This window comes from Mercenaria mercenaria, chromosome 6 (assembly GCF_021730395.1).
Source record: "Mercenaria mercenaria strain notata chromosome 6, MADL_Memer_1, whole genome shotgun sequence".
Lineage (NCBI taxonomy): Eukaryota > Metazoa > Mollusca > Bivalvia > Venerida > Veneridae > Mercenaria > Mercenaria mercenaria.
Window position 1 is genome coordinate 80,822,732 of NC_069366.1, and position 12,077 is coordinate 80,834,808.

The following is a 12,077-nucleotide window of genomic DNA, read 5'->3' on the forward strand; positions in this document are numbered from 1 at the left end:
AAATAAAGATAAACAATTGCTGAAAACTGTGTTCCACCTTGTTATGTGAAATTTCACCACTTGCACGCTATTGCAAATGCATCAAAACAAACATATGTAACAGTTCTTTGAAAATGGTGAGTTTTTAAAAGCGTTTGACTGTCCGGAAGTGGGGACTCTATAGGCAGTCATTTTCTGGAATTCAATGTTTATATCAGTACACTGATACAAAGAACTGTATATTACAAAAAAAGTTGTTATTCATGTTTATGAATATACATTTTCAGAAAAAGACCGTATTTATGAATAATATTTAAAATTTTCAAACCACCAAGTTTGTATATATTATACCATGTATTTGTTTATCATGTTGTTATACCATGTTATTCTTCTGTGTATAATTCGATAGACAATAAAGGTATTTGTCTGTCTGCCTGTCAGTAATTCTCGCGGAATACTAATTACCTTTCGAAAAACTGCATTCCCTAACCAGACACAAATGTTGTTGGGTTTTACAAACTGCGTCACAGGTTTGCATGGAAAACATGCTAACAATATTACAAGCAGAAAAATCTGAACTGAAATTCAATGCTCGAAAATGTTGTTTAATTAAAACAGTTCCTTTGTCATTCATTAGATTATTTGGTAAATTGGTATAAAGAGTAAAAAACTGAACAACAAACTTTGTAATGTTTGGGTTTTAATTGTTCTATAATTCGCAAAATTTATTCCGACTACAAATGTTTTACCACAGTTTGCATATACATCTGATATTTATGGATATTTTTTTCATTTCAAGCAAATAAAATTCCATCTTCTTTTTCATAAGTGTTTTATGTGCTAAAATAAACATTACCCTCACTAAATATCATATAGATCTATCATTATTACAATAATTTAGTTTTCGCGGACGTTGTCACGGGGACACCTATAATTATTCAGCAGTTATGCATTTTCTGCCTTTCTTATTTTCTCTTAATCATAATTATGACGTCATAACCTTTACCAGTCGCGTGCCCGGAAAGAAATACATGAGAAATTGCAATAACTCACTTCAATCTACAAAGTGGTATAAGACTCAATGTTTCTCAATAATTTTCTCACGGCGGGCCATATTCCCACTAACCGCCATGTACTAATCAGTATATGGACAAAAACTCAACGATTTTAACGCAAACATAAAAAGCACATCGAAAAACTTGATAGACATAACTTGCTGTCAAAACAAGTTTCCAAGCGTTGCATTTCACACGTTCCTTATATAAACCTATAATCCCTTCTTGGGTAATATTAATCATAAAAAATACTCAAATCTGTTGAAGAAAAAACTCTTGAAGTTTGATACAGAAAGGACATGGAAAACATGTTAAATTGTATACTTACTAAAATTATAATTGTGACTGTGAACAAGTTGCGGCATTAAAATGTTTTCTGAGTACATCCAAAAGTAAATGTGACCCGTTAACAGCCATTTTTCTTTATTTACGACGACTTCCGCATTACTATATATATCCACTGAATACACAAGTTCAGGAAAACTACATCACGGAACAGTTTATATACTTTGAGATCATACACCCGTAAACATATTTTCGCTATATTTATACATGTTTGTAATATGGGTGCAATAAGTTAGTGCATTAGTGTAAACATGGTAAAGCTGAGTATTTAACAGTAAACTACAGTTATACCTCACATTGCGTATAACAAGTGGATTTATCAATGGATATATTAAAGGCTTAACACCACTAAATCCGGCTGTTCTTTATTTCATATAAAATCTACTTACTTAAATATACATTATTTTCGTCATTTTCTAGAGTGTAAGGTTTTCAGAGAACTACCAGTATACTCCCATAAAGAGCTATATCGCTATCGTAGAGAACGAAAAAAAGAAGGATAACTTTTATATAAGAAAGCTATAATTCGTTAAATACAGCACTCATTACTCCTTTTCGCTTTTTCAGCGTCTCTTTCCGAGACTTAAAGTTCCTACGACGCCATTTTTATCTAGCATGCGATAGGAAAATGTCGAATGCGACAGAATGATTCACGTATACGCAGCAGAGTAAAAGGTACCACGATGCTTTTGAGAACGGACACGTGGAAAGAAAGAAAAATGTGATAGACCAGCATAGGCTTACATTTGATTTTGTAGTGATCAGCCTATAAGGCATAAATAGCAATAGCAATAGCAATAGCAAGCCAAAAGCGCACACTCATGGGACAGGTCCTAATATTTTATTATTCATTTTTTATAAAAAAAAAAAAAAAAAAAAAACTTCTTCCATTGCCTAGAATTGGTTTACAATAATTTGTTTCAGCCCATGGGATAATCTTTGACCGACCGTATACAACTATGTAGTCAGTCTCAGATCTTGTTATTTGTTCACAAGAGATATAACCCTTAAGGCTATTCAAACTTCGTATAAGTATGCCCCTTTTTCTTCTCAAAGCAAACAAGATCAGAGTAAGATGGAACTAGCTGAGATAATAAAAGCGATAAAGTAGAAATGTTGATAAACTATTTCAAAATTAATAAAATAAGATTTACCAGTAGCTTTACTAGCAGCTTTACTACCATTATGATAATTTTGTAATAAACAGATTGTCATGTCCATAGCACTTCTCAAACGTTTGTAACAAGTTTTGTGATGGAATATTTATCCAAGACAATCTGACCAAATACCGAGAGAAACTCGCATACGAAGCCAGGCAATTGGTGCGGGCCAAGAAACTGAACAAAACTTGGATCGCAGGCTGCAAGGTCTATGGATCGAAAACTGAAAAAAAATGAACTTGACGGCACCGAAATAGTTCGAAAAGTGTGGATAAAAGACATGGACGTAATAGACAGCTTAAACTCTGAGTAAAAACAGTAATGATTTACTGTTAGTGTAACAATCCTAGTGCGGTGACTAGTATTTACTCTGTGCGGTATGTTATACATATTGACCATAACATTCATGATTACATTTTTATTTACCGCAGACATAATGATACTTCTATTATTAATGAATTTCTTGTATTTATTCAATCAATTGTCAATCGATTACTACGGTACATATCGGTAAACGATCAAGTTGACCGTCACACTCTACCATACGGACTTGAATTTATAGGGAGTTCTCTCCCTTGCTATGTATATGCATCGTCCGTAAAAGCATTTAATTGTTTTTCCTGTATATAGTCCATCCATGTGCTAGTTATCTTTCTACATATTTTATCTATAAATGTGTAGAAAATATACAACTGTCAAGTTCTTGCCTAATATTAACACTGTATTATAGGGCTTACACTGTTTTATAATGCTTTTTCACTTTGAAGTTATTTTCTTAGGGGCATATTCAAAAAACAAAACCCATAAACGATCTGCTTTTTTATTATCTACTTAGTGCAAAATAGTACGTTACAGTAATTATGAGCAACCGCTCATTTATAATTACGCAGTTTCATCAATAAAGGGAAGATAGCGAACCTTCTTATTACCACTGGAAAATTTACGAGTTATTTCCCTTGTTATGTATACATATGACAACCCGCGCTCTGTATATTTAGTCAATCGTGTTTGTATACAAATCCGTTGTAAATTCTATTTTTAGAACTGATAAGACAAAGATCGGGTGGTCAGACGCCGAGCGTCCATGTTTTTCTGTTAACAGTGATGTTTTTCTAACGGCTTAAACTTTCTTAAAACACAAATGATATCAATAATTTTTTGATCAATGGAAAGAATATAAAACACGCAATTTATTGATAATTTTTAAATACTATTTTGATATAAAATGGATTAATTATGAACGCTTAACTTACAGTGTTTTTTCCAAAAGTTTGGAGCATCGTTACACCGCTATTAAAATCAAATGTCATTTAAAACGGTTATTCATTTTCAAAAAATATTTGAATAAGAAAATATGAAAATCGTAAGCATTTCAAAACTTTTTAAATTTTAAAAATCCATATATGAACGAAAAAGTTATTTAAAATTGAAAATTCTGATTCATACACAAACATTGAATGTAAAAACATTTTGTTTTGCCCACCGCCAGATAAACAGGTGCTGATGCGTGACGTCAGGGCGATCTCTCAATATAGCTAGTGAGTCACGTAATGCGCCCGTTTATCTATACAATCAAGTGCTGGTGTATTTAAATCAGTATTAGAATTTTTACACATTTTAGCTATATAAAATGTATGGCTTATAATTACACAACTGTTTAAGTAAACACCAAACACTGATGCTTATAACAGGGGCCTCCGTGGCCGAGTGGTTAGAGTCGCTGACTTCAAATCACTTGCCCCTCACCGCTGTGGGTTCGAATCCCCGCCGGGGACATAGAATCTTTCATGTGAGGAAGCCATCCAGCTGGCTTGCGGAAGGTCGGTGGTTCTAGCCAGGTGCCCGCTCGGGCCTGAAATAATGTCCGAAGGGGCACCTGGGGTCTTCCTCCACCATTCGCCATATGACCTACATTGTGTCGGTGTGACTTAAAATCCAACAAATAAATAAATGATGCTTATAACATACTTTGACATATGTACTTTGAAGTTGTTTTCCATGGGCATCTTTCCAGACTTAAACCTGTTAATGTGTAATGAGTGGAGTCTCAAAATTCTAGTCTTACTTATTTTAGTAATGAAATTACAAAACTTATGAAAATAGTTCACCAAGCAACTGCTTAAAATTATACTACAAATAAATTCAATTGAAATTAAGTTTTTCACTGTAGATATTTAATATGATGCACTTATTATTTACTATAAACAAGTATAATTTTATAGTCTGAAGTGTGATTACAGGGTATGATGCATTTATTATATTAATTTTCTTAAAATAAGTATGTAGTTTAAAGTGTGTTTACCATAATTACGTTTCCGTGTTTGTAATCTGTTGCAAATTTCAAGATTTAAGATTTGCATCTAATGGGTAGTCAGTCTACTGCATTGTGTTTTGTTGGGTTTTTTTTTATTTTGTGTGTTGTTGTTTTTCTTTTTTGTTTTCTTTCTCACTGTACTACAATTGCAAAATTTAAAATGTTTTTGCCATAACTTTAGTCTATCATTTCTATTATGAAGTAGCATATTTTTTAAATATAGTTAATTGCTATAATTCCTATTCAGTCTATCCAGGAAATGATCTTTTAATTTTTCATTTTTTCTTCGAATAGGTTCATACTTAGCATTTCTTTATGCTTTGTTTTCTTACTGTTTAGTTTGTTCATTGTTTGTCTCCAACTGCCAAATAATTCTTTCTGCCGGTTCCCTGGGGTATTACCCATCCCACTTAATACAAAAGCCTGTTGTTTATTCTCCATAATTATTGACTTAAAACTTTTACCTAATAGGTAATGACATAGCTTCATGGAGAGTGACAATAGGGCTTTATTACAATGGTAGACAGAGAGTTTCTTAATCTTATTGTTTTGTTTCATATCCAATCCTTATTGTGACCAGTTATTTCAAGTGGATGAAAAATAAGCTGGTTAAATATGTTAATTACTTTACTTCTGAGATTGTCCATCATATTCAGCGTGATTTGATTTTAGCTATTGTTCTGTATAGCTCCATAAATCTTCATGAAAATTTTTACCAAAACAGCAAATTTATGAATGTTCAATCACCTGTACACAATTCACATATTGACTTATAGTTGTTTTTGTTACATGGTTTTAATCAAATTAATACTGTTGTCAGGTGATATTGAGCTTAATCCAGGCCCTGTAAATGATACGGATCATTGCCTATCAATATTACATCAAAATATCCACAGTATAAGAAACAAAATTAACTACATCAAAGAAAATTTTATGGATTATGACATTCAATGGTTCACTGAAACACACTTAACTACTGAAGTAAATAATAGTATATTAGAGAGTTTGAGATTTCAACCTTCGCCTTCCCCTTCAACGTCTCTTGCGAAGTTAACGTATGAAGTTGAAGTTCGATTAAAATTCCTTGAGATTTCAAACTTTAGAATGAACCTTACTTCTTTTAATCTGCCCATTCAATTTATCTGTAATTATGATCGTTTTTCTCGTGCATTTTGATATCAATTGTCCGAAAGTGCAGGACTTTTACAAGAGGTTTTAGAAATGAAAATTAAATAAAAACATTTCAATTAACATAATCATCGCATGGATATTAGTGCGATTACAAAAAAAAAAATTATATAAAATGATGTCAGTATACAATGCATGATTGTAAAACATACATGAGAGGAAATAAAAATGATAATCATATCAACGTATTCTATTGTTGATGGTGTTCTTGAAAGATATTACAGTTAATATTTTTTAAACAAGAGGACCATGATGGTCCTGAATCGCTCACCTCTTCCCACATGACCCAGTTTTGAGTATGACGTCATTTTTTCTCTTATTTGACATAGTGACCTACTTTTTGAGCTCATGTGACCCAGTTTTGAGCTTGACCTAGATATTATCAAGATAAAAATTCTGACCAATTTTCATGAAGATCCATTGAAAAGTATGGTCTCTAGAGAGGTCACAAGGTTTTTCTATTATTTGACCTATTGACCTAATTTTCGAAGGTATGTGACCCTCTTTTGAATTTACCTAGATATCATCAAGGTGAACATTCTCACTAATTTTCATGAAGATCTCATGAAAAATATGGCCTCTAGAGAGGTCACAAGGTTTTTCTATTTTTATACCTACTGGCCTAGTTTTTGACCGCACGTGACCCAGTTTCGAAACTGACCTAGATATCATCAAGGTGAACATTCAGATCAATTTTCATGAAGAGCCATTGAAAAATATGGCCTCTAGAGAGGTCAAAAGATTTTAATAATTTTAGACCTACTGACGTAGTTTTTGACCGCAGCTGACCCAGTTTCAAATTTAACCTAGATATCATCAAGATGAACATTCAGACCAACTTTCATACAGATCCCATGAAAAGTATGGCCTCTAGAGAGGTCACAAGGTTTTTTATATTATTTGACCTACTGACCTAGTTTCTGACGGCACATGACCCAGTTTCAAACTTGATCTAGATATCATCAAGGTGAACATTCTGACCAATTTTTATGGAGATCCATTCACAAGTATGGCCTCTAGAGAGGTCACAAGGTTTTTCTATTTTTAGACCTACTGACCTAGTTTTTGACCGCACATGACCCTGTTTCGAACTTGACCTAGATATCATCAAGATGAACATTCAGACTAATTTTCATACAGATCCCATTAAAAATATGGTCTTTAGAGAGGTCACAAGGTTTTTCTATTATTTGACCTACTGACCTAGTTTTTGATGGCACGTGACCCACTTTTGAACATGATCTAGATATCATCAAGATGAACATTCTAACTAATTTTCATGAAGATCTTGTGAAATATATGGCCTCTAGAAAGGTCACAAGGTTTTTCTATTTTTAGACCTACTGACCTAGTTTTTGACGGCACGTGACCCAGTTTCGAACTTGGCCTAGATATCATCAAGATGAACATTCTGACCAACTTTGATAAAGATCCCATGAAAAATGTGACCTCTAGAGTGGTCACAAGCAAAAGTTTACGGACGGACGGACGCACGGACGGACGACGGACACCGCGCGATCACAAAAGCTCACCTTGTCACTTTGTGACAGGTGAGCTAACAAAAACATGAGACATCAACTACAACAGATGCATTTCTCGATATACTCTGAAGTTAAATATATGAGATAAAGCAAACACAAAAGGCTGTTGACTAGTATTTCATAGCTTTTCTTATTATTTCTTTTTTTTTACTTTGAATTGGTTTTTTGTACATCGAATTCCTTAAAAGACGCGTTTTACTTGTAGACTGTTCCTGTTGAAAATTTAACCTTTTAAAAGATATGTTGATAACATGAGCCAATATACACAATTTATGAATACATTTTACAAGCGATTTGAAACAAATGTAAGATACTCTCGTGATAGCATACGTTTTGGCATCATGTAACTCAGTTTGACTCTGTATAATACCAAACTCCCAGACAGCACAATATAATCGTGCCCAGCGAAACAGTCAAGAACTGTTAGGTGGAGACGTAAATTGTCGCTCAAAATAACATGTGGGCATATACACGTATTTGTTTGAATATACTATTTCATACGTAAAGCATGTGCAGATCAAGGAATTTTGGTTAGAGGGACACCAACTTTAAGAGGGGGGGGGGGGGGGTAGTCAAACCGAGTTTCAAGACCGATTTTCTTTGTAAAATGTAAGAATCAAAGGGGGATTGACACAAAGGCCCCTCTGCCATGTTCTGGGTCCGTGCATGTAAAGAATGGAGCTATCTCATACGGCTAACAGGAAACCTCTCGCATCATGATATCATAAATAAAAAATTGTCTGATACTTCAAAAAAAAATCCGTCTTAATAGTACCATTTTATGTTTATAATTAAAACGCAATTGTCTTATTAAGTGTCCGGCAGAAACGGATTGATTCTATTTGTAAGTTAAAATAAAATGTTCCACCAAATGATAATCGCGCGTTATCATTCATTTTTCAAGTAAAATGACTGTCATGCCATCTGCCTCCATTTGATGCCGTGTATGTGGACAGAGTAAATGTACAAAGACTGAAGTTTTGTCTTTCGTGATATCACATCTTCGAACGTTCAGAACTTCACTTCTTACGACAAAAAGGCCCATCTGGTATAATCAATACCGCCCGAGGACAAAAATATGCCGTAGAAGTTAAAGTTTGAACAAAATCTCAAAGTTTCTCAAAATCAATTGATAACTTCATACTTCGAGGTTCAATTCAATGTATTTAGTTAAAATCATTAGCCAAACAAAACTTCAATATTCTTATACTTATTGATAGTGTTTCGCATCAAATTTAGTCCAGCTATACATATGGATAATCGAATAACTTAATAAGCAGAAATCTTGAAACTAAGCTTTTTATTTCACATAGTAATAAAACAAATCTTAGGCTTACTTGAAATTACATGGAAAACTTTAGTAGCAACGTCTGATATAAATAAAATACACGCATATTGGTGACGTTTTACCCCAAATATATATGAGAGACGTTGAAGGGGAAGCCGAAGGTTGAAATCTCAAACTCTCTATTGTCTCTGGATGGTTTTGATTATTTATTCAGGAAGGATAACACAGCACATTCAGGTGGATTTCTTGTTTATGCTTCATCTCATCTGAGACCCCAAAGATTATTAGACTTGGAGAATTTCCTCCCAGAATCTGTATGGATTGAAATTAAAGATAAAAGTAAATCTTTTTTGATATGTACAGTCTATAGACCACCACACTATACTGTAGACTTCTGGGACAAACTAAATATTTGTATTGAAAAGGCTTCAGAGAAAATAAATAACATAACATTAGTCGGAGATATAAATGAGGACCAACTTAATTCACTTAATAGAAAATTTAAAGATACTCTTAATCTGAATAATATGATACATATTATAGAAGACCCAACTCGTGTAAGTGACTATTCAAGTACATTAATTGATCCAATTGCCATTTCAAACAACATTATCACATATGAATCTGGTATTTTTGACACAGACCGACTTATAAGTGATCACTATGCCACATATGCTCATATAAAAATTAATTTTAAATTTAGTGCTCCTTTTAAGCGGCGTGTTTGGAACTATAACAAGAGCTGTCCGTAAGACAGCCAAGCTCGACTATTCGAAATATTGTCCCAGAAGCAGGAAAATGTTACCCAAAAAGGTTAAATATCAAAAGAGTTTTAAGTTCAAAAGGGTGAATAATTTGACCAAAATGCATATCAGTTATGGGACTTGCTGCTCTTAACTAGTTTTATAACCTCGAAGGCACATGTGAAGTTTCAATTCAATATCTGCATTAGTTTTGGAGATAGCAACTTGCATGTAAAACGTTAACCAGAATTTTCAAAGTCCAAAAGGGGGCATAATTTGCTCAAAATACATGCCAGAGTTATGGGACTTGATCCAGTGAGGTTAGTAATTGATCTAGAAAAAGAAAAAATAAGTTTAAAATCTATATACCTTTTAGAAATAACTGTATGTACTTGCACGCAAAACTTTAACCAGAATTTGCTAAGTCCAAAAGGGGGCATAATTTGGCCAAAATGAAGGTCAGAGTTATGGGATTTGCTGCTATCAACTAGTTTTATAACCCCGAAGACACATGTGAAGTTTCAAATCAATATCTGCATTAGTTTTGGAGATAATAACTTGCATGTAAAACCTTAACCAAAATTTTCTAAGTCTAAAAGGGGGCATAATTTGCTCGAAAAACATGTCAGAGTTATGGGACTTGACCCAGTGAGGTTGGTAAGTGATCTAGAAAAAATAAGTTTCAAATCTATATGCCTTTTAGAAATAGCTGTATGTACTTGCACGCAAAACTTTAACCAGAACTTTCTAAGTCTAAAAGGGGGCATAATTTGGCCAAAATGAAGGTCAGAGTTATGGGACTTGCTGCTATCAACTAGTTTTATAACCCCAAAGACATATGTGAAGTTTCAAATCATTATCTGCATTAGTTTTGGAGATAGTCACTTGCATGTAAAACTTTAACCAAAATTTCTAAGTCTAAAAGGGGGCATAATTTGCTCAAAATAAATGTCAGAGTTATGGGTCTTGACCAAGTGCGGTTGGTAATTGATCTAGAAAAAGAAAAAATAAGTTTCAAATCTATATGCCTTTTAGAAATAGCTGTATGTACTTGCACGCAAAACTTTAACCAGAATTTTCTAAGTCTAAAAGGGGGCATAATTTGGCCAAAATGAAGGTCAGAGTTATGGGACTTGCTGCTATCAACTAGTTTTATAACCCCGAAGACACATGTGAAGTTTAAAATCATTATCTGCATTAGTTTTGGAGATAGTCACTTGCATGTAAAACGTTAACCAAAATTTTCTAAGTCTAAAAGGGGGCATAATTTGCTCAAAATACATGTCAGAGTTATGGGTCTTGACCCAGTGCGGTTGGTAATTGATCTAGAAAAAGAAAAAATAAGTTTCAAATCTATATGCCTTTTAGAAATAGCTGTATGTACTTGCACGCAAAACTTTAACCAGAATTTTCTAAGTCTAAAAGGGGGCATAATTTGGCCAAAATGAAGGTCAGAGTTATGGGACTTGCTGCTATCAACTAGTTTTATAACCCCGAAGACACATGTGAAGTTTCAAATCAATATCTGCATTAGTTTTGGAGATAGTAACTTGCATGTAAAACGTTAACCAAAATTTTCTAAGTCCAAAAGGGGGCATAATTTGCTCAAAATACATGTCAGAGTTTTGGGACTTGACCCACAGAGGTTGGTAATTGACCTAGAAAAAGAAAAAAATAAGTTTCAAAGTTATATGCCTTTAATTGATGGCTGTATGTACTTGCATGCAAAAACTTAACCAAGGTGTGACGCCGACGCCAGGGTGAGTAGAATAGCTAGACTATTCTTCGAATAGTCGAGCTAAAAATGCAGATTTTGATAAACTAAACCATACTATAAGATTAACAGACTGGTCATTTCTTTTAAATGGTTCAATTGATGAAGCTTTCTCATCTTTTGTCAGTAAATTTCTTGACATGGCTAAATCATGTATTCCAACCTACTTTGTAACAGTATGTCCCTGTGATAAGCCATGGTACAACTCCGAAATACGCAGAACATCAAGAAAACGCGATAGACTTAAACAAAAGGCTGTGCAATCAAATAATATTTCAGATTGGAATAACTTCAAACAAGTTAGAAATAAAGTAAATAATATGAAGAAGCATGCCCAAGAAACATTTTTTAATAACATTGAGTTTTCACTACATGATTTAAATAATACAAATCCTTCACAGTATTGGAAACTGGTAAAATTGCTTATTAAAGAAAATTCGACCAAATGCGACAAAATACCACCACTTAAGAATGAAGATACCTCTTATTCTGTTTCTGATGGAGAAATAGCCAATACCTTAAACAATTATTTTGTTTCAATATCTACAATTGATGACTCTCAGTCTGAACTTCCAGATTTTGTTTCAAAAACTGATGCCTCTATTAACAATATAAATATCACAGAACAAGAAATTTCTGATGTTCTCTCCAACTTAGTAATTAAAAAGGCAAGTGGACCTGATGAAATAA

General features: G+C 33.5%; 1 protein-coding gene across 4 annotated transcripts in view; it reads right to left on the reverse strand.

Moving 5' to 3' along the window:
- Nucleotides 1-12,077, reverse strand: part of LOC123548413 (uncharacterized) — an 81,870-nt gene that overhangs the window by 55,066 nt on the left and 14,727 nt on the right. The window contains exon 1 of one of the 4 annotated variants that reach the window (XM_053546456.1): nt 1,363-1,686. The exons of 2 other annotated variants lie outside the window; for them this stretch is intronic. The gene's annotated coding sequence lies outside the window, so the exon portion shown is untranslated. Of the gene's footprint in view, nt 1-1,362; nt 1,687-12,077 lie in introns of those variants that run through there. One more of the 4 variants, XM_053546461.1, reaches the window with a different exon arrangement.